This window comes from Panthera tigris, chromosome E3 (genome assembly GCF_018350195.1).
Source record: "Panthera tigris isolate Pti1 chromosome E3, P.tigris_Pti1_mat1.1, whole genome shotgun sequence".
Taxonomy (NCBI): Eukaryota; Metazoa; Chordata; class Mammalia; order Carnivora; family Felidae; genus Panthera; species Panthera tigris.
The window spans coordinates 9,532,997-9,559,345 of record NC_056675.1 but is presented as its reverse complement, the minus strand read 5'-3'; the positions used below and the strand labels follow the sequence as shown (position 1 = coordinate 9,559,345).

General features: G+C 47.0%; 1 protein-coding gene and 1 long non-coding RNA gene across 4 annotated transcripts in view; one reads left to right on the top strand and one right to left on the bottom strand.

Annotated features, from left to right (window-relative positions):
• CCL24 (C-C motif chemokine ligand 24) overlaps positions 1–18,315 on the bottom strand; it is a 41,617-nt gene extending 23,302 nt beyond the window's left edge. Inside the window, exon 1 of one of the 2 annotated variants that reach the window (XM_042971493.1) lies at positions 18,248–18,315. The gene's annotated coding sequence lies outside the window, so the exon portion shown is untranslated. The remainder of the gene's footprint in view (positions 1–18,247) is intronic. The other variant, XM_015538673.2, reaches the window with a different exon arrangement.
• Positions 18,316–18,600: 285 nt separating this feature from the next.
• On the top strand, positions 18,601–19,732 carry LOC122234673. 2 transcript variants are annotated; one of them, XR_006212563.1, is made up of 4 exons: positions 18,601–18,846; positions 18,976–19,101; positions 19,309–19,480; positions 19,565–19,732. It is a non-coding gene; the product is annotated as an uncharacterized LOC122234673 (long non-coding RNA). The 2 variants fall into 2 exon arrangements; XR_006212562.1 differs by lacking the exon at positions 18,976–19,101 and having other exon boundaries at positions 18,609–18,846.
• The last annotated feature ends 6,617 nt before the right edge of the window (positions 19,733–26,349 follow it).

Sequence of the window (26,349 nt, the reverse complement as noted above, 5' to 3'; positions counted from 1 at the left end):
TCTTCAATAAATGATGTTGGGGGGAACTGGACAGTTACATGCAAAAGAATTAAACCTGACCGCGTAATCACCCCATAGAGACAGAGCATGTGCGAGCAAGCAGGGGAGGGGCAGAGAGAGAAGGGGACAGAGGATCCGAAGCAGGCTCCGTGCTAACAGCAGAGAGCCCGATGTGGAGCTCAAACTCACAAACCATGAGGTTGTGACCTGAGCCAAAGAGGGACACTTAACCGACTGAGCCACCAAGGCGCCCCCAAATAATCCAATTTAAAAAATGAGCAGAGGACTAAAAGAATAGACATTTTTTCCCAAAGAAGTCATGCAGATGGCCAACAAACATTTGAGAAGATGTTCAACTTCACTACCAGAAAAATGCAAATCAAAACCACAATGAGATATCATCTCACACCAGTCGGAATGGCTAGAATAAAAAAATATAAGAAATAACAAATGTTGGAGAGGATGTGGAGAAAGGGGAACCCTTGTGCACTGTTGATGGGAATGTAAATTGATGCAGCCACTAGAAAAAATAGTATGAAGTTTCCCCCCAAAATTAAAAATAGAAATACTTTATGACTCAACAATTCCACTTCTGGGTATTTGCCCAAAGAAAATAAAAACACTAATTCAACAAGATATATGCCCTCTGATGTTCATTTCAGCATTACTACAATAGCCAAGATATGGAAGCAATCTAAGTGTCTATCAATAGATAAACAGATAAAGAAGATGTGATATATATACAATGGAATATTACCCAGCCATAAAAAAAAAAAAAAAGAAATTTTGCCATTTGCAACATGGACAGACCTGGAGGGTATTATGCTAAGTGAAATAAGTCAGACAGAAAAAGACAAATACTGTATGATTTCACTTATATTAGAGTCTGAAAAACAAAATGAAACAAATGAACAAACAAAAAAACAGACTCATAAATACAGAGAATAAACAGGTGTTGCCAGAGGGGAGGGTGGATGGGGGATGGGTGAAATAGGTGAAAGAGATTAAGAAATACAACCTTCCAGTTATAAAATAAGTCACAGGGATTTAAAGTATGGGGGAGGGGGTGGCGGCTGGGTGCCAGACAAGCCTCTGACTTCGGCTCAGGTCATGATCTCACAGTTGGTGAGTTCGAGCCCTGCATCGGGCTCTGCACTGGTGGTTCAGAGCCTCCTGAGGATTCTCTTTCTCTGTCTCCCCTCCTCCTCTCTTTGTCTCTCTCTCTCTCTCTCAAAATAAATAAATAAACTTTTAAAAAATTTTAATAAGAAAAAATTCAATTCCTTGGGGCACCTGGGTGGCTCAGTTGTTTAAGTGTCCAACTTTTGATTTCAGCTCAGGTCATAATCTCGCTGTTCTTGAGATTGAGCCCTGCGTTGGGCTCTCCACTGAGCGTGGAGCCTGCTTGGGTTTCCTGTTCTCCCACTCTCTCTGTCCCTCCGCCCTCTCAAAATAAATTTTTAAAAATAAATAAAACATTAAAAAAATAAAATAAAATAAAAATTCAATTCCTCCAATAGTGTCAAAATAAAATCGTTAGGGATAAATTTGGTCACAGATACATAAGAGCTGAATGTGAAAACTATAAAACGTTGCTAAATGAAATCATAGAAAACTTAAATCAGTGAAAGACTCAATATTTCTAAATAGTTAAATCTTCCCAAATTGATCTAAGGATTCAGTGCAATCCCAGCAATAAATCCAGAAGAATTTTGGAGAAACTAACAAGTTGATTCTAAAATTGATATGGAAATGCAAAAGACTTAGAAGAGCAAAACAATCTTGAAAAAGAACAAAATTAAAAGGATTTATATGGGCCACTGGGTGGCTCAGTCAGTTACGTGCCCGAATTCAACTCAGGTCATGATCTCACGGTTCGTGGGTTCGAGGCCCATGTCAGTCTCTGTGCTGACAGCTCAGAACCTGGAGCCTGCTTCAGATTCTGTGTCTCCCTCTCTCTCTGCCCCTCCCCCACTAGCTCTCTGTCCCTTTCTCTCTCAAAAACAAAATAAACATTAAAAATTAAAAAAAAATGTATACTCCTTGACTTCAAAGTTTACTACAAAATTACTGTAAACAAGGCAGAGTGATATAAGGATAATCATACTGGGGCACCTGGGTGCTTCAGTTGGTTAAGTGTCTGATTCAATTTTGGCTCAGGTCATGATCTCACAGTTCATGAGATTGAGCCCCGCGTGGGCTGTCAGCACAGAGCCTGCTTGGGATTCTTTCTCGCCCTCTCTCTTTGCCCCTCCCCTGCTCGTGCTCTGTCTCTCGAAATAAATAAGTAAACATTAAAAAAATAAGGATAATCATATCAAAGGAACAGAATAGAGTCCCCAGAAATGTATATGCGTGTCCGTGGGTTGTGGTTTTGGTTAGCAATCGATATATAACAAGATAACCCAAACCCCAGTGACTTAAAAACGACAAAAATTATTTATTTGCTCACAGTGCTGCAATTTTGGCAGGGCTTAGAGGGAAAGCTCATCTCTGCGCCTCATGGCACCAGCTGGGCTTTTAAATCAGTGATCCCGTTTGACTAGGACCAGGGGATCTACTTCTAAGATGGCCTCTCTCAGAGCTGTTGGCCGGGAACTCACTCAGCCAGAGTCCTCTGTTCTCCTCCAAGAGGTTCCATGGAACCTGTTACTGCGTTGTGGTCTCAACATAATTCAGTTTTATAGGCTTTGCCCAGCATGAGCATTACAAGAGGACAAAGCCCAATGTGCATGTACTTATCAAGCATCTGCGTGCATCACACCTGCTCGTGTCCCATTGGCCAAAGACAGTCACGTGGCTAAAGCCAGCATCGACGTGGAAGTGTAAATGCAAGGGTGTGAATACCAAAAGACACGGCTTATTCCCAAAGTAGCACTCCACCCTGGTCCACTCACTGGCTGCTTCTCGTCTCTCCCACATGCAAAACACAATTATCGTCAGACTTTATCACCTACGAGAACGTGGTAAAGGTCAAACCATCCCAGCAAAAAGTCTGAATTCTGGACCAATCGACTTTTGTTTCTAATTAGGCTTTCTCTTTTAGAGCAGTTTTAGGTGCATAGCAAAATTGAGAAGACACAGAGATTTCCCATGTACCCTCTGTCCTCACACATGCACAACATCCCCTGTTATCAACACCCCCCAACAGAGGGGTACGTTTGTTACAATCGATGAGTATACATGGACACGTCATTGTCACCCCGAGTCCTCAGTTTACATTATGGTTCCCTTTTTTTTTCTTTTTTTCACATTTCTTTATTTTTGAGAGAGGGAGACACAGAGTATGAGCAGGAGAGGGGCGGAAACACAGAATCTGAAGCAGGCTCCAGGCTCTGAGCTGTCAGCACAGAGGCCGACATGGGACTTGAACGCACGAACGGTGAGATCATGACCTGAGCCAAAGTCGGACACTTAACTGACTGAACCACCCAGGCGCCCCTCTTTTCTTTGTTAAATAAGCTCTAGGCCCAACATGATGCTTGAACCTACGCCCTGAGATCAAGAGTCACATGCTCTACCAATTAAGCCAGCCAGGCACCCCAGCATTTGAGTTCACTTTTGGTGGACCAACCAATTTTAAGAAATAGTGCTGCTTTCAATGCATATGTCACATTGATGACAGGGATAAAGGGTGTGTGTGTGTGTGTGTGTGTGTGTGTGACTACCTGTGCCAGCCAGTTTACCCATTCTCCACTCTTTCAAAGACTCACAAATTTGTAATTGTGGGGTGTTAAGATTCTCCATATTCCCCCTTGCACCAAAATTTAAATAAGAAAACTAACTGTACAATATTTTAAAAATCATTTTAGCTTTAAAAAATCTTTCATGTAGGGGGCGCCTGGGTGGCTCAGTCAGTTGAGTGTCTGACTTTGGCTCAGGTCATGGTCTCACAGTTCATGGGTTCAAGCCCACATTGGGTTCTGTGCCAAGAGCTCCAGATTCTCTGTCCCCCTCTCTCTGCCCCTTCCCTGCTCTCTTTCTCTCTCTCTCTCAAAACAAAAAAAGTCTTTCATATTTAAAAATAAAATCTAAAGGGGTGCCTGGGTGGCCCAGTCAATTGAGCATCCGACTCTTGATTTCAGCTCAAGTCATGATCTCAAGATTCATGAGATCAGGCCCCACATTCGGCTCTGCACTGAAGCATGGAGCCTGCTTGGGATCCCCCCCCCACCTCTCTCTCTCTCTCTGCCCTCCCTCCCTCTCTCTCTCTCTCAAAATAAATAAATAACATTAAAAAAATAAAATCTAGGCAGTTTTGACTAGAGCCAATGGAAGAGTGTCACAGCATTTACTGAGAAGGAGAAGGGAAAAATAAAAAAAAACACTTGATACATTGAAAAGAAAATAGGTAACATGTACTTTACAACAGTCACAGTGGTTTGTATATATTTTTTGAAATAAGTATTAGGCCCAAGCAATACCACCGGCCCAAGAAATACCATAATGCTTGTAAATATTTTATTCTTTAATAAAGAAAAAAGAAAAAGAAATACGTATTTTCTAGCCCCATCCACTGAAAAGGCCTGAAAACAATGACATTATGCAAAGTGCTCTATTTAAAACCTGAGACAACTTACGGACACCATGCTCAGGACACTTTCCTGAGTGATCCAAATGTTTCTCTGGGTGTACATGCGTTGGAATAAAGTAGTTGCATGAAATGTGAAAACAGGAATCAGGCTATTATTCCCTATAATACGTGCAACTATGTGAAAATTGGATATTATAAAGAAGAAAGAGACTTCAACATTACAGCTGAATGCAGTGTGGCTTAAACCAACCACAAAAAGACATTAAAAAAAAATTTTTTTAACGTTTATTTATTTTTGAGAGAGACAGAGCATGAGCAGGGGAGGAGCAGAGAGAGAGGGAGACACAGAATCAGAAGCAGGCTTCAGGCTCCAGGCTGTCAGCACAGAGCCCGATGCGGGGCTTGAACCACCAACCTCGAGATCATGACCTGAACCGAAGTCGGATGGTCAACCAACTGAGCCACCCAGGCGCCCCCTAAAAAAGACATTTTGACACACCCGGGAAAACTAAATACAGACTGGGTATCACGTGATTCCAAGAAATTACTGCCCATTCTGAAGGATGTCATAATGGCATTATGAACATATTACACCCTCCCAAAAAATCTTTATTTATTTAGAGACAAACTAAACTGGATAAAATGATATGTGGCCTGGGATTTACTTTAAAATAATACCAAAGAGGCACCCTTTCGGTGGCTCAGTCCGTTAAGCATCAGACTCTTGATCTCAGTGTAAGATCGAGCCTTGCATGGGCCTCTGTGCTGACAGTGCAGAGCCTGCTTGGGATTCTCTCTCTCTCCCTCTCTCTCTGCCCCTCCCCATCTTGGGCGCATGTGTGCACATGCACTCTCTCTCTCAAAATAAATAAAGTTAAAAAATAAATAAGATAAGGGGCACCTGGGTGGCTCAGTAGGTTGAGTGTCTGACTCTTGATTTCCACTCGGGTCATGATCTCACAGTTTGTGGGTTCGAGCCCCACGTCAGACTCCCCACTAACAGTGTGGAACCTTCTTGAGATTCTCCTCCCTCTCTCTGCCTCTCCCCTGCTTGTTGTCTGTCTCCAAATAAATAAATAAAGGCCAAACCTGAATCTGGCCCACTACCCCTCCACACGTGGAGCAAAAACATCTTTGCCATGATGTCTAGGGTGCAGCTGGCCTCAGACGCCCTCCTCAGTCTTCCTGGGCCTGGATGCCACAGGGGAGGAGTGAAAATGTGATGTTCTGGAAAGTGATGAGCTGATTGAACGGGGGATTCTGGAACATGTTTACATATGTAATTATCTGATGCCTGAAATGTACTTCAACATATTATGAGAGTCTATTTTTTTAAAAAAGTTGGGGGGGGGGGATAACAAGTATTGGTGATGATGTGGGGAAATGGGAATCCTGATGGCGGGTTCTTTTTTTTTAATGTTTGTTTTTGGTTTTGTTTTTTTGTTTTTTTTTTTTTTTAGAGAGAGGAGGGGAGCAGCAGGGAGGGGCAGAGAGAGAGAGGGAGACACAGAATCTAAAGCAGGCTCCAGGCTCTGAGCTGTCAGCACTGAGCCCGACCCAGGACTTGAACCCACAAACCAGGAGATCATGACCTCAGCCAAAGTCAGATGCTTAAACAACTGAGCCACCCAGGCGCCCCTGATCACTGGTGCCAAGACGTCGCTGGTGGGAGTGTTAGAACAGTGCAGCCGCTGTGAAAAATAGTACAATTTCCTCCAAGTGTTGAAAACAGAATTACCCGTATGAGTCAGTAGGTTAAGCTTATCTTTTTATTTTCTGTATTTGGATGCTTTGACATCCGGGCATTGTTGAGACCGCCCCTCCCTCGGTTAGCTAATTCCTAGAGATAACAAACACCTGTGAGTGGCCTGTGAGTGGACCTTTTGCATGCAAACCACCCCTTCCAGGGCCCACACCTTTAACCACCTCATCTACGGGGCTCTCACACTCGGGGCCACTATCCCCCTGCCCTAGTCATCCCACGGCCGGGTACCCCATGACCTAGAGCCTGCAGAAATTATTCAAACGAATCAATCCTAACTCTGTTTTATGCAGCCTGGCCTGTTCCTTCTCACAGAAACCACAGTAAAGGCTCTTGGCCACATCTCTCCCATTCCGTCTGCCTCCCGCATGACTTTGGTGCTTCTTCCAGTGGCCCTGTGTGGTGTGGGGTGCCTCCTGTTCCTAGGGGTCTGTTCCTATAAACTTTCTCCTTCACCACAGTGATCTCCACGCACGCATGTCTTACCATACTGGATGGCTCCGTTGGTTAAGCGTCCGGCTCTTGATTTCAGCTCCGTTCAGGTCATGATCTCACGGTCTTGAGATCGAGCCCCGCATCAGGCTCCGCACTGGGCATGGAACCTGCTTGCGATTCTCTCTCTCCCTCCCTCTCCCCCTCCCCTGCTTGAGCACATGCGTGCTCTCTCTCTAAAACAATTAAATAAATAAATAAATAAATAAATAAACAAATTCCAGAAATACCCGGAAATTCCACTTCTAGGTATGTACCCCAAAGAATGGAAAGCAGACACTCAAACTAATACTTGTACATCAACGTTCCCGGCAGCATTGTTTACAACGGCCAAAAGGTGGAAACAATCCCAAATGTCCATCAAGGGAGGAATAAAAAAATTGTGGTATGTATATGAAATGGAATATCATTTAGCCATAAAAAGGGATAAAATACTGATCCATGCTACAATGCAGGTGAAGTTTGAAAACATTATGTATGCTAAGCAAAAGAAGACAGATACAAAAGGTCCTGTGTCCTACTCATCCAATTGTATGAAGTGACTTAAACAGGTAAATCTGTAGGGACAGAAAGCAGATTAGTGGCTGCCAGAGGCTCGAGGGAGGGAGTCTTGAGCCCAAGGGAGCTTAACGGATTTATGGTTTCTTTGGGAGGTGATGAAATATTTTGGAATGACATAGGGCTGGTAGGTGTACATCATTGTGAATGTACTAAATGCCAATGAGTGGTACATTTCAAAGTGGTGAATTTTACATTATGTGACTTTTAGCTCAATTTTAAAAGAAGAAAAGAAAAAAGAATATGGGATAGACTAAATGAGGGGGCATAAAGGAAATAAGATTGGCCAGGCATTGGTAATTATTATTATTATTTTTTAACATTTATTAGACACAGAGAGACAGGGTGTGAACGGAGGAGGAGCAGAGAGAGAGGGAGGCACAGCATCCGAAGAAGCAGGCTCCAGGCTCTGAGCTGTCAGCATGGAGCTTGACCCAGGGTTCGAGCTCACGGACTGCGAGATCATGACCTGAGTGGAAGTTGGTCGCTTAACCAACTGAGCCACCCAGGCGCCCCATTGATAATTACTGAAGCTGGTGATGGGTACTTGGGTTTCACTATACTGTTCTCTCGACTTGTATATATATTTAAAATATGCCATAAGAGGGGCACCTGGGTGGCTCAGTTAGTTGAGCGTCTGGCTCTTGGTTTCAGCTCTGGTCACTGTCTCATGGGTTTGTGAGTTCAAGGCCCTTGTCCAGCTCTGTGTTGTCAGCGGGGGAGCCTGCTTGGGATTTCTCTCTCCCTGCCTCTCCCCCACTCATATTTTTCACAGCAGCTGCACCACTCTAACATTTGTGTGTGTGTGTGTGTGTGTGTGTGTGTGTGTGTGTTTAAGAGGAGGGTTCCAGTGATAATACACTAGTGTCAAAGATTCAGGGGAAGATTTAAATAAAACAACAATAGGGGCACCTGGGTGGCTCAGTCAGTTAAGCATCCGACTTCGGCTCAGGTCATGATGTCACAGCTTGTGAGTTCGAGCCCCGCCTCGGGTTCTGTGCTAATAGCTCAGAGCCTGGAGCCTGCTTGGGATTCTGTGTCTCCCTCTCTCTCTGACCCTCCCCTGCTCATGCTCTGTCTCTCTCTCTTAAAAATAAATAAACATTAAAAAAAATTTTTTTTAAGCCATCTTCATTCATGGAGCAGGGCCACGTCCCCACCCCTTAGCAGAGCCCGGCGACTCTCAGCACCTCAAGAGACTAATCACTTTATGATCCGAGTCCTTGCCCACCCACCACCCCACTTCACCAACTCGGTTTCTATGTTGAATGATTCTCATCTTCTGTCCACAAAAAGGGAGAGTCGAGACCTTTCTAAATAAGGTCACATTATTTTCACTAAACCCTCAAATGAGATTGACTTAGAGCCTGCTTTGCCTATATTGAGACCCAGGTCCCCTCACATTATCCACCTCTGATTTCCGCATATCCCTCAAAGTGCTGCTTCTCATGGACACAAAGAGAATCTCCAGTAGGGTTTTTTCCCCTCTGACCTCTGACCACACCTACCTTTTATGATATGACCATGTCCTCATGCCCTGGGCACACACCTTCTCTCACGGTGGTCTCCACTGCCCCCACCTCTCCGACTCTTGGAGAAGCCATCGACCTTCCTTTGACATCCTACATCCCTTAATTTCCCACAGAGCAGCTGAGACCAGGATTTAACATCTGGTAAGAGTAGACCGAATATTAAGGGATACTGGTCTATTGCCAGGTTGGCGCACTTGTTTCTGTGAAGGGCCAAATCATAAATATTTTAGGTGTTGTGGGCCACACACAGTTTCTGTCACATAGTCTAATTTGTTTGTTTGTTTGATAACCTTTTAGACATACAAGAACCACTCTCTTTTTTTAAAGTTAATTTATTTATTTTTGAAAGAGAAAGACGGAGAGAATGTGTGCGTGGGGGGGGGGGCGGGCAGAGAGAGAGGGAGAGAGAGAGAATCGCAAGCAGGCTCCGCAACGTCAGCGTGGAGACCGAGGTGGGGCTGGATCCCGCGAACTGCCAGATCACGACCTGAGCCGAAGTCTGACTCTTAACCGACTGAACCACCCAGGCGCCCCCCAAACCACTCTTAACTGGGTGAAGTAGACGCAACGGGTTGGGGGTCGCTTTGGCTCGCAGGCCAGACCCTCCTCTGATGGTTCCAGCTGAGTCTTAGAAGGGGCTGCAATCAGAGTCCACGGGTGTTAGCTCATCCCCAGGATCACTCACAACACTGTTCTTGCCCAATTTCCAAGGGTCGGCCCTTGCAGTGGAGGGCAGTTTCTAGAGAAACTGCTGGTGTTTAGTCAGGGTTTTCAGAGAAATACACCCAAGAAAGTATAAAGATACAGCAATACAAATAGAGATAGAGATTTCCTTTAAGGAATTGGCTCACATGACTGTGGTGGCCAGGAGGCCACCAGGCCAGGGGAGCAGAAATTCAGGCTGATGTCACAGTGTTGAGTCCAAATTCCACAGGGCAGCAGACTAGAAACTCAGGGAGGAGAGCTCCAGTTCCAGAAACCCTCATCAGAAACCCTCAGGCGCCTGGGTGGCTCAGTCGATTAAGTGTCATGATCTCACAGCTCATGAGTTCAAGCCTCGCATCGGGCTCTGTGCTGACAGCATGGAGCCTGCTTGGGACTCTCTCTCTCTCTCTCTCTCTCTGTCCCTCCCACTTGCTCTTTCTCTCCCTCTAGCAAAATAAATAAACGAACATTAAAAAAAAAAAGAAGGAAACTCTCCATCTTTGCTCATATGGCCTTCGACCAATGGAATGGAGCTTATCCACATTATAAAGAGTAATCTGCTTTACTTTGACAACATTTACTTTTAAATGTCCACAGCAACATCTATCTTGGTGTTCAGCAAACAACAGGCGCCCGAGCCTGGCCAAGTTGCCACGGAATCAACCATCCCGTGGCCTGTGTCTCGGAATTCGGGTTCAGTCGGCCTCGGGCCAGGAAAGAGAGGAAGCACTCTCTCTGTCTCCAGCCGGAGGCCCGCCTCCCTACACTCGATTTATGTCCAAGGATTAGCCTTGTTGCTGGACAGCAGACAATGAAATGTCTACTCTTTTCTGGGGAAATCACATGCCCACCCCCCAGTGATAAAGGACACCTCCCTAGTACTGATAGGAATTGAATTCTGGGACGTCTGGGTGACTCAGTGGCTAAGCATCCAACTTCAGTTCAGGTCATGATTTCGTGGCTCATGAGTTCAAGCCCCATGTCCGGCTCTGTGCTGACAGCTCAGAGTCTGGAAACTGCTTCGAATTCTGTGTCTCCCTCTCTCTCTGACCCTCCCCCCCTCAAGCTCTGTCTCTCTCAAAAATAAACATTAAAAAAAATTTTTTTTTAGAACTAGTCTTTGCATCTTCTCCAGGACTTCAGCCATGCCTCATGTCACCTCTCCCCAAGCCCCTTTCCCACCCACCTTGTCAGCTCCCCCCCAAACCCACAAAATTCAGTGATTCTCAGTGGTGGCCACTCCCCGGAATCATGCAGGGAGCTTCAATAAATATTGCCACCTGAGAAAGTTATCCTGAGGAGAAACAGGATATTTGCATAGTCCCAAAGTATATCCTTCAAGATTTTGTTAAGAATAAAGGGAGGGGTGCCTGGGTGGCTTGGTGAGTTGAGCGACCGGCTCTCGATTTCAGCTCAGGTCGTGATCTCGCGAGATGTGAGATCGAGCCCCGAATGGGGCTCTGCACTGACCGTGCAATTCTCTCTCTCCCTCTCTCTCTGCCCCTCCTCCCACTTATTCTCCCTCCCTCTCTCAAAATAAAGAAATAAACATGAAGAGAAAGAATAGAGGGAAAAGTAGTAACTCTGCAGTGCAGAATCCCAGAAGACACCTTTGTAACCAAAAGATCAAGGTGAATATCGCCAGAAATAAGATTTTATCAGGGAAAAAAAAAAAAGTAGCTTTTCCTCCTGTGAGTCTCCTATACTTTCACACAGAACACTTCACTTTTTTTCTTAAGTTCCACGCCCAATGGGGAGCTTCAACTCATGACCCCAAGTTCAAGAGTCACATGCTTTACCGACTGACCCAGCCAGGTGCCCCAGAACGCTCCACTTTTGACCCTTCTGGTCATCAAATGTGTGAGGTTTATCCCCACCAAGAAATTCTGTGTGACACCAGCTGGGTGTCCTACAATTTAACTCAATTCTATCTGGAATTAGCGTTGGATCCCACGAGACTTGTCCTCACTTCAGACGCCAGTCACCAAGTAGTAGGTCCCCAGGTTACCCACAAATTCTGTCCAACTTGGCTCCAAATTGGAGGTTCCCATGACCGACTCCTGCTCTGGATTCAATTAATTTGCCGGAGCTGCTCACATAACTCAGGGAGACACCTGCTGACATTTACCAGTTTATTAAAGGCCATCACGTAGTCACAATTGTTAACTCCATTTTCAGTCCCTCTTCTTATTCTGGAGAATGAATGGAAGGTGGGGCTGAAAATTCCACGCTTCTAATCATGGCTTGGTCTTTTTCTGGTGACCAGCCCCCATCCAGGAGCCCATCTACAGTCACCTCATCAGAACAAAAGCCACTCCTTGGGCACCTGGGTGGCTCAGTCGGTTAAGCGTCTGGCCCTTGATTTTGGCTCAGGTCATGATCTCACAGTTCATGGGTTCAAGCCCCAAGTCGGGCTCTGCGCTGACAGCAGGGAGCCTGCTGGGGATTCTCTCTCTCTCCTTCTCTGGCCCTTCCCCGCTCACGTTCTCTCCCTCTCTCTAAATAAATAAATCTTGAAAAGAAAAGAAAAGAAAAGGCAAGAGTAGAGGAACAGATTAAATTTAAATAAGGTCTGTCACCCAGTTAATAGTATTGTACCTGTGTTAATTTCTTTTTAAATTTTTTAATGTTTATTTTATTTTTGAGACAGAGAGAGACAGAGCAGAGTGTGAGCAGGGGAGGGGCAGAGAGCAGGGGAGACACAGAATCCGAAGCAGGCTCCAGGCTCTGAGCTGTCTGCACAGAGCCCAATGCGGGGCTCGAACCTACAAACTATGAGCTCATGACCTGAGCCAAAGTCGGATGCTTAACCAAGGAACCACCTAGGTGCCCCATGTACCAGTGTTAATTTCTTAGTTTTGCTCTTTGGGATGTGATTATGTCAGATGTTACCATAAAGGGAAGCTGGGTGAAGGGTATATGGGAATTTTCTGTATTTTTTTTTTTTTGCAACCCTTCTGTAAGCCAATATCTATCTATCTATCTATCTACCTATAGATACCTATATATATCTACATTTATCTATATATCTATAGATCGAGGTCCGGATATTTCATCTCCTTAGATTTGGTCCTTTGTTCCAGCCTATCAGGATGCTGAATGCCTCCTGCCACATTGTCTCTACCCTTACTCCCAGATTTGGGCACACGCACTTGAAAATCAGGGTTTCTCCATCTTTTTTTTTCTTAATGTTTATTCATTTAAAAAAATTTTTTAATGTTTATTTATTTTAGAGACAGAGCACGAGTGGGAGCGGGGCAGAGAGAGCCAGAGACAGAATCTGAAGCAGGCTCCAGTCTCTGAGCTGTCAGCACAGAGCCCGACGCGGGGCTTGAACCCACAAACCGTGAGATCATGACCTGAGGCGAAGTCGGACATTCAACCTACTGAGCCACCTAGGCGCCCCAAGGGCCTCTCCATCTTTATTTAAGACACCAGCGACAGCCTTGGACAGGAGGACAGAACTCTACAGCCCATCCCTAGATGTCCCGGTTACCATCCGTCTGGTTGTCTCTGTTAGGGGACTGGGCTTGTGGTCCCAAGGGGCAAAGATAGTTTGTCAGGGAGGTTATCCAAAGCGTCCAGGATGAGGATGAGCCAAAGAGAAAGTAGGAGCCAGGTCCTTACAGGACACCAAAGGTCAAGCCAGGGAAGCTGCAGTTGGTTACCAAATTCACAGGGCAGGGCTGGCAAAGAATGGAGAAGACAAGAGGTTGGGAGACATGCAGACCCCGAAATAAAGAGGAGAGCAAGAGTAATGATGGGAATACCGTGAGGGCCACCCTGAACGGCTTCCATTCCCCAAATGTGCCAGCTGCCATGACTTTGGCCAAGCATTCCCTCTGCCTGGGTTGCCTTTCCTCCTGAGGCGACCTTGAGGAGACGCTGTTTACAGGCCATCTCTTCTGGGAAGCGTTTGCCATCTTTCCCAGGTAGAACTGCAGAGAATGGGAAGGAAGGGGAAAACGTTTCCTGTCTCTCAGGACAGAGAGCCAGTCCAAATACGGAGAAGCCGGGAATGGTTCGGGAGGTGGAGGGATACACCAGCCCTGGCCTGGAAGAGGCAGACAGACATGAGGCAGGTTGTAGCCCAAGAAGACCACACATTGTCAGAATGCACCACACGGGCTTCTGACTGTGAGCTCCTTGGAGGGGCAGAACCTTGTTCTAGTCACCTTCACAGCCAGGGCCAAGGCCAGCACCAAGGCCAGTGCTGACAGCTGGCCATTTTGGAGTGGACTTTTGAGTGATCCACTGACCAGCCTGAAAAGAACAGTACTGTGCACTCGGTCTCTGTCTCTCTCTCAATAATAAACATTAAAAGGGGCGGGGCGCCTGGGTGGCTCAGTCGGTCAAGCGTCTGCCTTCAGCTCAGGTCATGATCTCGCGGTTCATGAGTTTGAGCCCCACGTAGGGCTCTGTACTGACAGCTCAGAGCCTGGAACCTGCTTTAGATTCTGTGTCTCCCTCTCTCTCTGCTCCTCCTCTGCTCATGCTGTCTCTCTCTCTCTCTCTCTCTCAAAAATAAATACGTATTAAAAAAAGAGAGAGAGGACAGCACTCTGCCAGGTGAGCAGCGGTGCGGAACAGTGGAATCTGGATCCACACGGTATCTCAGCAGTTAAAACAGTGGAACAGAAGAGCTAAGGTAACTTTTAACAAGGAGGCTTGCAAACACCCAAACCTAAGCCCATCAACCCAATAGACTATTCAGAAATCATGGCTAAATGGCAGCCCTTGTGAGACAACTCAGGACTCCAGCTGATGCTAGACAAGGGGATGCGATGATACAACGAGGCACCTCCCACAGCTGTGATGGCCGAAGCTCCGAGGCTGGTTGGGCTTTAGCCACGGTCCACTCTGGCCGCCCCTGCAGTAATGTCTAGCTTAGAGGCCTCCCGATTGAAAGGATGTGTTTCCCAAGTTTAAACCACATGTAAAAACCGTTTGCAATGTCACTGCTTCTTTTAGACGTGTGTATGTACGTGTGTGTGTTTGTATATGAACTAGTGCTCTATATAAAGTTTCACGTCTTGCTAATTTCATCTATCATTGTGACACGAACACTTTCTCACACTGAAAATTATTCAGTGAACATAGTTAACGGAATGAATGAGTTCTAACTCAAAGAGAGAGAGAGAGAGAGAGAGAGCACAAGGCAGAGGCAGAGAAAGGAAGAGAATCCCAAGCAGGCTCCACACTCAGTACAGAGCCCAATGCGGGGCTCGATCCTCCGACTCAGTACAGAGCCCAATGCGGGGCTCGATCCTCCGACCACGAGATCACGACCTGAGCCAAAATCAAGAGTCAGATGCCCAACGACTGAGCCACCCAGGCACCCCAAACACAAATTTAAACTGCAGCATAATACTGTGTGCAGTTATATCATCCTGGGCTGTAAACACACACCCATTTTACTAACACTGGAGACAATTTTGTGATTCTTTCTGCCATTACAAACAATGCTGTGATGAATAATTCAGTGTGTGAAGCCTCGCCTATATTTGGGGTTGTCTTCTGTGTAAAATGGACGTGGATGTGTTCAGAGCAGAGTGTCCAGGATGGAGATTGAATTTTGAATCCACACAATGCAATAACTTGTGTGTGTGTGTGTGTGTGTGTGTGTGTGTGCATGTACGCGTGTGGCACTTTCCATCTGATCAAACGCTTACCTCTTTCTCTCTTTTAAAGATACATCAGGGGCGCCTGGGTGGCTCAGTCAGTTAAGCGTCTGACCCTTCACTTCAGCTCATGTCATGATCTCACGATTGTGAGATCGAGCCCCACATTGTCTGTCAGCGCCCAGCCTGCTTGGGATTCTCTCTCTCTCTCCCTCCCTCTCTCAAAATAAATAAACTTAAAAAAAAAAAGATACATGAAACCCATGGGGATATTTAACCTGAAAAAGAGGAGACTTAGGGGAGTCGTCATTGTCGTCCGTAAATACCCGGGTGGCCATCCTTTGAAAGGGAAGAGACCAATTTGATAGGGTTCCAAAGAACAGACTCTGCCCTCTGTTGGCCAAGCTCTGCCCTCTGTTGGGGTTGTGCATTTTCTCCCAGCCTTTCTGTATAGAGAGGACAGCCTTTTCTTATTTTTGTACGTCTACTTGTGAGTCAGAGTGAGACTCCATACTTCCTGTGAAATAAAGATGGGTTCTAGCCAGGAAAAATAATTGTCAAATCTTTAGCAAAAAAGAGATTGACCTAAGCTTATGCTGTCAGCAGAGTTGAGGTTTACCACTGAGCTGACCTCCCGCAAGAAGAGAACATTTTGGTCTGGGGTGCTGTGAAGGGATTGAGGTGAGGGCATCTGTGTTTATACGGGTGTGTTGAGAAATTTGGCTGCAGCTGGGAAGGGGGCAGAGGAAGTTGGGTCCAAATGTGCAGAAGAAGTTGCGGTTGGGGGCCAGTCAGTACTGAAGGATTTTTGTTTCTCTGGAAGTCATGAAACACATTGACCCAGAGAGCAATTGGCAACATCTCAGAAAGTGACCGTGGAGGTAGATATGTGTTGCTTGAAGACCTGTCAATCATTGAGAAACACGGAACTCTTGCCAGCACTGGGCCATAAGAATGGAAGGATAGTTGCCCTCAAGTTGCTAACGTTGCTGATGTAATGCTAAAGAAGGTGACGTTTAATTTAATGATCACGTATTTTAATAAGTACTTCTAAACCCCGCCCTCCCCCGGGGATACCTTGCAAAAGGTCTCTACCAGGGAGTAGGGGAAATGCTTCGACTTCCAGACACCCGCCCCCTCCCCGATATTTACCCACACACAATAGGAGAACCGGAAAAGGTTAACCACATCCAACGGTCTCGGGTAAGGGAAAGATGAAAGGCTGCCTACCCGGGATTGGGGGAAATTACTTAGCTCGCCCCAGCGATTCCCGGTGGCGTGTGGGTCCACTCTACACCATTACACCCAATGGCCGTATCTGAAACAGACCATGGACCATGTGTTCCCCATGAAGGCTGAGCTGCTTCCTCATCTAGCTCCCTGCCTGTAAAACGTTGGGAGACCCAAAAGTTATTTCAAGTGTTGAACTAGTCGCTGTTTCTTTTAGTTCAGATTAATGGTTCTTTTGGCACCATGGCTTGCAAAAATATTTAGTTGGCTTCATGATTTTTTTTTTCAAGGGCAACCAACCACCAGCACCCCATGCTACCAAAACTCTTGTTTTCCCATTTCTGTATCGAAAGCCCAAACCTTACTAGCCGGATTATCTCCCTACCAAGTTGTCTCAGATGAGAATTTTAACGAAGGTTTTGCCATCGCACAACAGGACTGCCACTTTCCCAATCGTGAATGACAGCGCCCTCGCGGTCCTCCATCCGGACCATGCCAATGCCTCTTATTTTTAGATTTTTGTACTTACTTCAGGCACCGATTTTTGTGTAGGTCAGTATTCACTACTATGTTACCACGGCCGCCCCTCAATCTCAGCAGCCTACAGAAGAAGGTAAAGGTTGATTTCTTGCTCACTTTACATGTATTCTAGCATCAGTCCCAGCTGTGCTCACATGTCCCAGGCTGGCAGAGCAGCTCGTATCTGGGACAACAAACAAGGCTCAAGACAGAGAAGGAGGACAGAGAACAACGGTGCAAGAGCACCGGCTCTTAGGACTTCTTCTGGGAAGTGGCCCATGTGATTCCTACTCACATGGTTTGTTAGCCATATTAAATAAATGACCAAGGGGCGCCTGGGTGGCTCAGTCGTTTAAGCCTCTGACTTTAGCTCAGGGCATGATCTCACGGTTCATGAGTTCGGGCCCTACCTCGGGCTCTGTGCTGACAGCTCGGATTCTGTGTCTCCCTCTCTCTGCCTCTCCTCTGCTTGTGCTCTCTCTCTCTCTCTCAAAAAAAAATAAATATTAACAAAATTAGATAGATAAATAAATAAATAATCAAGGCAGGCTTTGTTGGCGGTGGAGGGAATCATCTTCTCACAGGGAAGAACTGAATATTTGGAACAATAACACAATCTACCACAAGGCCAATAAACAGAACCCTCTTTCTCCCCTGAGTTCTGAACTAGGGCACGGGACAGCTGAGCCAACACATAGACAATCAAAATGATTCCTTTGTTACCAATATAGGCTAGATTGAGGACCGCAGCTTGGCATGAGAGCCGACAAGGGACTGTGGACAGAAAAGGCCAGACTTGGAAACCTTACTGCCCAGCCGTTGCTTTGCTGGAAGGGGCAGGCCTGTAGGGGCGACCCTGCTCATGGGGGAGCGGAGAACACGCTCCAAGGGAAGAAACAGGTTCTCAAGCAAAGGCAAAGGGGGCGGGGGAGAAACCTCACAAACTTTCCAGGCAAATAAGTTATTCCAACTTCCCTGAACCAGAATGAAGTGAACAGACAGAGGAAAGTCAGGAGGGCCATGCTAAAAAGCTCCCGCCACTTGGAAAGAAACAAGAGCAGTGGGGAAAAAACCCTTGGGGAGTAGGTATCTTTCAGATGAGGAAACTGAGCCCAGTGAAGACCAGTCACTCGTCCAAGTCCCAAGTGGGCAGCCGAATGCTCCCCAAGTCCAGGGAAGGGGGGATAGATTTCACTTAAGAGACATTACGGGGTGCTTCGGGAAGAAGAATTTGTGATTTGGGCGAAAAGCTTAAGACCGGAGGAGTATTTTCTATGTGCCTCTATGTACTCACATTTGTAGCTGCTGACTTCATAGAAGTCTTCTCTTTGTTACTGCCATGGACCCTTGCCCCTATTCCCACTCCCCAGGGAGGTGGCAGCCCAGGCCCGTGAGATTGCAGGATCCCGGGCCAGTGCCCCGGGGAGGGGGGGGGGGGGGTCCACTCAGCCCCTCCCCCGCCCCTCCCCGCTCCCCCGCTCCCCCGCTTTGCCTTTCACAGGAATGTGATTCCTTCCTGGTAGCAAAGCCGAAAGACAGAAGAGGCCGACGTCACCGACGTGCAATTCCAGGATTTTAGGCCAGCTGCGTAGCCTGGAGGCGGGTCTGCAGCACAAACCCTTCCCCCAGTTCTTCCCCCGCACCCCCCTCCCCCGCAAATCCGTAGGGAAGCGGGAGAAAAGGGGAAGGCGCCCCAGTGTTGATCCCCTAGGACTCTGGTGGCGCGCGGTGGGGGCGGAGTCTGTTGCCAGGGCAACCCGCGGTGGCGGGCCCTGGGTCCATCTTTCCTTTTTTTTCCCCGGTTCGCTCTGTGTGCTCGGCTTTCCTCACTCTAGTTGCCAGAAAAATGCACACACCACGTCATCGTTCTGCTTCCTCTTCTCTCCTTACAAGGTCTGAATCTCTCCCTACGCGATCAGGTTGACCTCTGTCATTTCCCCGGCTTACTCACATCCCGGATGCCTCCAGCCAGTCTTGATGCCTTGGCCGGTGTGATAAGCAGTCTCTCGATTTCTCCTTTAGGTCCACACTTCCCAAGCGAGGAGTTTGTACTTCCCTTTCCTGCCGATGAGCGGCCACAGCTGGATTCTGAGCCCAACCTGTTTTTTGGAGAGATTGATCTGGCACCGGTGGGGTGCGTGGGGTGGGGTCAGTAATAATAGCTATAATTTATCGCTCACTTGTCTTGCCAGGTGTCTTACATACATTGCTTGTAATGTTTTGAGGGAAGCCTTACTGTGCACATTCTACAGCTGAGAACATTAAAGCTAAAAGGATTAAGTCAAATCCCCAGCTGTGGATTCAAGCCATCATGGACTTGGCTCCAATGCCTGTGTCCTTCCTGTTCCCTTCCAGGAAACAGCCAAAGGCAGGGAGGCCACTTGGGAAGCCCCTAGAGATAACGGTGGCCCAAATGAAGACAACGCAGTGGGAATTGCTGGGGCGGGGATGCCAGGAAGAGGCAGAGAGAAGCCCAGGGAATGCAGAGTCTGGGATGGCTCGTGGTCCTGAGGAGGGACACACAGAGGTAGGAAGTAATTAAGGTCAATTATTTTTGTATACTACTTTATACAACTTCCACAAATATTAACTTGTTTGTTCCTCTTCACAGATTTGGGAGGTGAATCTCATTATCCCCTTGAATTCAGGTATTCTGATTCAAAAGCTGATGCACTCCACCCCCCCCCCCCACTGCCCCATCACAAACTCTAGGAATAAACTCCTATGAAGGACGTCTGACTGTTAGCCGTGGTGTAATTTAGGGTAAAAACAGTGGTGGCTATAACAGAGTAGGTGGGATCTTTTCCGTCCTCCAGACACACCCTCCACCCTTCTCCATCATTCTCCGTGGAGTAGGCTGACCTTTATGCACTGAATCAGGAGTCTCTCTGGTCAGGGCGCCTGGGTGGCTGAGTAGGTTAGGTGTCCGACTTGGGCTCAGGTCATGATCTCACCCTTCATGGGTTTGACCCCACATTGGGCTCCGTGCTGACAGCTCGGAGCCTGGAGCCTGCTTCGGATTCTGTGTCTCCCTCTTTCTGCCCCTTCCCTGCTCACGCTCTGTCTCTCTCCCTCAAAAAATAAATGAACATTAAGAAAAAATGAAAAAAAGAAAGGAGTCTCCCTGGTCCTCTCTACCCGGGACTCCTCTACCAGACAGCTGCTGTCATCTGGCCTTTCTTTCTTTCTATTTTTTTTTAATATTTATTCATTTTTTTGAGAGACAGAGCGCGAGTGTGGGAGGGCCAGAGAGAGAGAGGGAGACACAGAATCTGAAGCAGGTTCCAGGTTTTGAGCTGTCAGCAAAGAGCCCGATGTGGGGCTCGAATTCATGAACCATGAGATCATAACCTGAGCCAAAGTCGGACCTCAGGCAACAGAGCCATGCAGGCGCCCCTAGAACGTTTTTACCACCCCCCAAAAAGACACCATACCCATCAGCACTCCTTCCCCATTCCCCTTTCCCCCCACTACTTGGTGGCCACTAATGTATTTTCTATCTCTACGGATTTGCTTACACTGGGCGTTTCATACAAATAGAACCATGTGATCTGTGCTCCTGTTGGACTGGTTTCTTTCAGTGCACATGTTTTCGAGGTTCGTCTGTGTTGTAGCATGTGTCAGTCCATCGTTCTTTTTTTTTTTAATGTCTACCTGTTTTCGAGAGAGAGAGAGACAGAGCGCGAGCAGTGGAGGGGCAGAGAGAGAGTGAGACATAGAATCTGAAGCAGGCTCTGAGCTGTCAGCACAGAGCCCGATGCCGGAAGTCGGTCACTTAACCAACTGAGTCACCCAAGTGGCCCAGCGCATCATTCTTTTTTACAGCCAAATATTTCTCTGTATGTACATGCCACATTTTATCTGTCCATTCATCAGTTGATGGATATTTGGGTTGTTTCCCCTTGGGGGCTAATTATGAATAATATTGCTATGCACATTCCTGCATACATTTTTGTTTGAATAGCTGCCTTCTCTTCCCTTGGGTATATTCATAGGAGTCGAATTGCTGAACCATCTGATAACTCTATGAATAACTTCTTGAAAAACTGCCATTGTTTTATAGTAATGTCACCATTTTACATTCTCCACGGCAGTGTATGAGGGTTCTAGCTTCTTCACACCCTCACTAACTCTGTCATTTTTTCCTTCCTTCCTTCCTCCCTTCTTCCCTTCCTCTCCTCCTCCCGCCTCCTTTCAATTTAGAAATCCTACTGAGTATGAAGAGGTATCTCACTACAGTTTTGATTTGCATTTCCTAAATGATTAATAATGTTGAGCCTGCGTTTATTCTGGAGAAGTGTTCAGTCAAATCCCTTGCCCAATTTTTCAGTTGGGTTGCCCTTTTGTTGTTGAATTATGACAGTTCTTTATATATTCTGGATCCTAGACCCTTACCAGATTTGTGATTTACAAACATTTCTACCATTGTATCATTTCACTTTCTGGATGATGTCCTCTGACACACAAATGTTCTTAATTTCAGTGATGTTCGCCTTGTCTATATTTTTCTTTGGTTGTTTGTACTTTTGGTGTCAAAACTAAGAAACCCATATCTAATCAAAAGTCACAAAGATTTACACGTGTATCTTCTTCAGAGAGTTTTCTCCCGTTCCATCCTCTTCGTAGGGTCCTTTGATGCACAAGTTTTTCATTTTGATGAAGTTCAGTGTATCTCTTTTTTATTTTATTGCCTGTGCCTTTGGTGTCACATCCAAGAAATCATTGCCAAATTCAAAGTCATAAAGATTCCCCCCCTGCCATGTTTTCTCCTAAGAGTTTTATAGTTTTAGGGTTTTGATCCATTTTGAGTTCATTTTTGTGTATCTTTTTTTTTTTCTTTTTGTACAAGATGAGGATCTGACGTCACTCTTCTGCGTGTGGATATCCAGTTTTCCCGGCACCGTTTGTCAAAAAGATTATCCTTCCATCAGGGAAAGTTGCCCGTGGGTCTTGGCACCCTTGTTGAAAATCCACTGGCCACGTATGTGAGGGTTTATTTCTGGGCTCTCTATTCTATTCCATTGTCCCCATGCCTGTCCTTAGGCCAGTACCACACCATTTCGATTACTATAACTTTGTCCAGACTCGTTCTTCATCCATCCTGCCCCCTTGCCCCCAACGCCTTCCCTGCCCTTTCAGGGTCTCCCGATCCTTCCTCTCCTCCGGAATGATTTCTACCACTCCCCTAATGTTGCTCTCCCTCTCCTTGTCCCCAGATCTTCAAGGGGCGCCTTGAAGGATTCTCCCCCTTGATCTCTCCCTTTCTCTCACTCTGCAAACCCACTCTGTCAACCATCTCATGGCCTCTGCCTCCACACTATACTCCAAACCCATCCTCCTCTCTCCGTCCCCACTGCTACCATATGTCTGACCATTGTCATCTTTCTCTAGGACACTGCGCTACCTACTGATGGGACCCCCTATTTTTACTCTTGTCCCTGCCACACAGTAACCAAAGTCACCTCCTTTTTTCCCGTTTTTATTGTTTTAAGTTTCCTTGCTTTGGGGGAGAGAGAGAATTCCAAGCAGGCTCCACACTGTCAGCGCAGAGACTGATGTGGGGCTCAAACTCACGAACCACCACATCATGACCTGAGTCAAGATCACAAGTTGGACACTCAACCCACTCAGGCCACCCAGGAGTCCCTCCCCCCTCCCATTTTAAATATTTTATTTGTATTCAAGCATTCCACAGAATGGCCAACAAGCTCTTGAGAAGATGCTCGCTGCCCCTAGTCATCGTGGAGAGATAATTAACACTAAAATGAATGCACACCCACGTTGACAAAGACGGGAAGCAGTTGGAACTCTTAGTTACTGCTGGCAGGAGTATCAAATAAGAGAGCCACGTTGGAAAACTGGTGACCTCCAGTAACATTCAAGTGGTGCTGTTACAGGTTTGGGCTCTCCAGAAAGCACATTCTGAGATAAAGATTAATATTTATTGGCGGAGTGCTCTGGGGATCAGCACTTAGGGAAAGGAAGGAAGCACGATTGTGGAGGAAAACTAGGGTGCCATGCTGTCTCAGTGGGGGCCTCAGCCAACCCTGGGGAGTTTGAAACCACCGTGATGATTTAGCATTGAAAAAAATGAATTTTTATCCCCCAGCATCTTTATGGTAGCACACTATTTCCAATCATTAACCTTGCTCCTCCCACACTGCAAAATATTTTAGATATCATTCCATATTGATATATAGCTTCCTCGGTTTTTTGTTACATTTTGTTTTTAGGACTGTATAGAGTATTCCTTTGAAGGGCCAGACCGTAATTTATTTATTTTTTTAATGTTTATTTATTTTTGAGACAGAGAGAGACAGCATGAACAGGGGAGGGGCAGAGAGAGAGGGAGATATAGAATCCAAAGCGGAGCTGTCAGCACAGGGCCCGACGCAGGGCTCGAACCCACAGAGTGTGAGATCATGACCTGAGCTGAAGTCCGACACTCAACCGACTTGAGACACCCAGGCGCCCCCCCCCAAAAAAAATTTTTTTTTAATTAAAAAAAATCACTGATAAAATTTAAAAAAAATTAAGTGTTTTGTTTTTATTTATTTTTGAGAGAGAGAAACAGAGCGCAAGTGGGGGAGGGGCAGAGAGAGAGGGAGACACAGAATCCGAAGCAGGCTCCGAGTTCTGAGCTGTCAGCACAGAGCCCGATGCGGGGCTCCAACTCACAGACCGTGAGATCATGACCTGAGCCAAAGTCGTTGGAAGCTCAACCGACTGAGCCACCCAGGAGCCCCCAGACCGTAATTTATTAATAATTCCTATGGCAATGTACATCAGGATGTCTCCATTTTGTCATTGCAGCCAACACCACAATGCATAAGACATTTTCCACTTTACATCTGTCGCTCAAAATACTAGAGGTGGAATTGCCGCTTCAAAGATATGCCCGTTCGTCATTTTGCAAAATGTTGTGAAATTTCCTTCCCCAGAAATTGTACCAATTTTCAATCCTCTCAGCAATGTGAACAGTGCTCATTTCCCCAACCTTTCTAAAGCATGAATGGGTCATGACTGCCCCAGCTTAACCCCTGTAAACTGCAGCGGTCACGAGATAACATCTCACCCCCCCCCACACACACACACACCCGCAGCCTGGGAGGGCTTCCACAATTTGGCTCCTGCCCACCTCACATTCCACGACGCACTGAAGCCCAGTGCTGGGGGAGATCCTGAAGATGGCTGTAGAAACCTGGATGCCATGCAGAAGGGGGTGGGAGGGAACTGGCTTTCCGTCCTCAGTCGGTGCGGGGGGGGGGGGGGGGGGGGGCAGGGGAGGCGGAGGGGAGATGCGTGTTCAGGCACCAGGCTTGCTGCTGGGTGCCCCCAACCTGTGAATGTGGAACAAGAGAACTGGGGAGAGATGGTGTGGCAAATGAGTGCCACGGCAGGCTGCAGTCACCTTACTTTGGGGTGTTGCCGTCCAAGATTTGGGACCTAAACAGGACTACTCAACTGTTACGGGATTAAACTGTCTGGATGAGGGCCGCTTCCCGGGACAGCCAGCAGGTGGCAGCATTCTGCTTTGGGACCGGGCCTTTTCTCCATCATAGAGGAGCCCTGCACGGAGCTGTCCACCAGAGGGCAGTAAGGACGTGGCTCGGAGGCCCCAGGGCGGCGAAACGAAGCTCAAGTCGGGAACTGGCCGCCCACGTCGTTCTGCCCTTCCGCCATCCTCCAGCAACTGACGAGGCAAGAGAGGCAAGTGCGGGGCAACAAGGAGCTGCGCTACTCAGTGCGCTCGGGCTGAGAAGCTGGACCCCTTGGGAGGTCCCCCCAGGGACCTGATGTCCCGCGCCCCTGGTGCAGCTCCCCAGCCTCCCGCCCCGCCCCCAGCCCTAGGGAGCCCTGCAAATCATTCTGTGCCTTTTGCAGACGTGCCCTGGGATGGGGGGCGGCAAATCCAGGACACCCCAACCCGCCAAGATGGGTGGTTAGCCCTGGTCCCAGAGCTGTCTCAGCTGTGCAAAGTGAGGCATCTGGTCCTTGTTTCTCAGCTCCTCAAACAACCATTTCTTCCCCACCCAAGGACACCAGCTGTGCAGAGGAGGGACTAACAAGTGTGTCTGAGCACCCACTATGTCCCAGGATCTACTCCAGGTACCAGGCCATAGAGCAGGTCTCTGCCTTCAGGGACCTCACAGTCTAGTGACAGTGACAGAGGAGGAAAGATGAGAATAGGCAAGATAGTTTGGGACAGCAGCAAGCACACCAAACAAAGAAGTAACCGGGAGAATCTGGGACCTGGGGAAGGTCCTTCCGAAGGAGCATCCGAGCTGGAGACTTGACGGCTAGCAAGGAAACCACCATACTAGGAGCCAGGAGAAGAACGTTTCAGCAGTGGAAGAGCAGGTGCAAAGGCCCTGAGGCGAGAAAGGCCTTGGCCTCTTTGAAAAACAGAAGGAAAACCAGTGTAGTGAGTGAGGGAATGCATTCATTTCCTGTTGCCGCTATAAGAGGAAATTGCTACATTACCGAATTACTACAAACTCAGGGTCTTAAAAGCAACACAAATGACTACATCACACCCCTTAGGATGGCTACTATCAAAACAAAACAAAACAAACAAAGCAAAACAAAACAAAACACCAAAAAAACCCCAGAAAATAGCAAGCATTGACGAGGATGCAGAGAAAGTGGAACCAGCCCCTGCTCTTCGTTAGTCGGCATGTAAACTGGTGCTTTTGCCACGGAAAACAATATGGCAGTTCCTCAAAAAATTAAGAAGAGAACTGCTATGTGATCTAGCAGTTTTACTTCCAGGTATCTATGCGAAAGAATTAAAAGCTAAGTCTCAAAGAGGGATGTGTACGCCCCGGTTCTTAGCTGCATTACTCACGATAGCCACAAGGTGGAAGCAAACCCAAGTGTCCGTCCTCTTGGACCCGGAGAAAATTTCGTATATACAGAGAATGGAATATCATGTACCCTTAAAAGAGGAAGGACATTCTAACACCTGCTACAACATGGATTGGCCTCGAGGACATGAGGCTCAGTGAAATAAGCAAATCACAAAACACACACACACTGTATGATTCCACTTCTATGAGGTCCCTAGAGTAGTCAAAATCATGGAGACAGAAGGTAGAGGGTGGTTATCGGGGGCTGCATGGAGCCGGGGAACGGGGTCTTAGTGCTCCATTGAATACAGACTTTCAGGTCTGGAGACGGATGGTGGTGAGGGCTGCACAACAGTGTGAATGTTTTTAACACCCTCCAAACTGTGCACTTAAAAATGGCCGGGATGGTAAGGGTTAAGCGTATTTTACCACAATTTTAAGACTGGAGTGAAACCCCACAGATTTATAGTCTTGACAGTTCTGGGGTTCAGAGTTCGAAATGGACTTTACAGGACTAAAAGCAGGGTGTGGGCGGACCTGTGTTCCT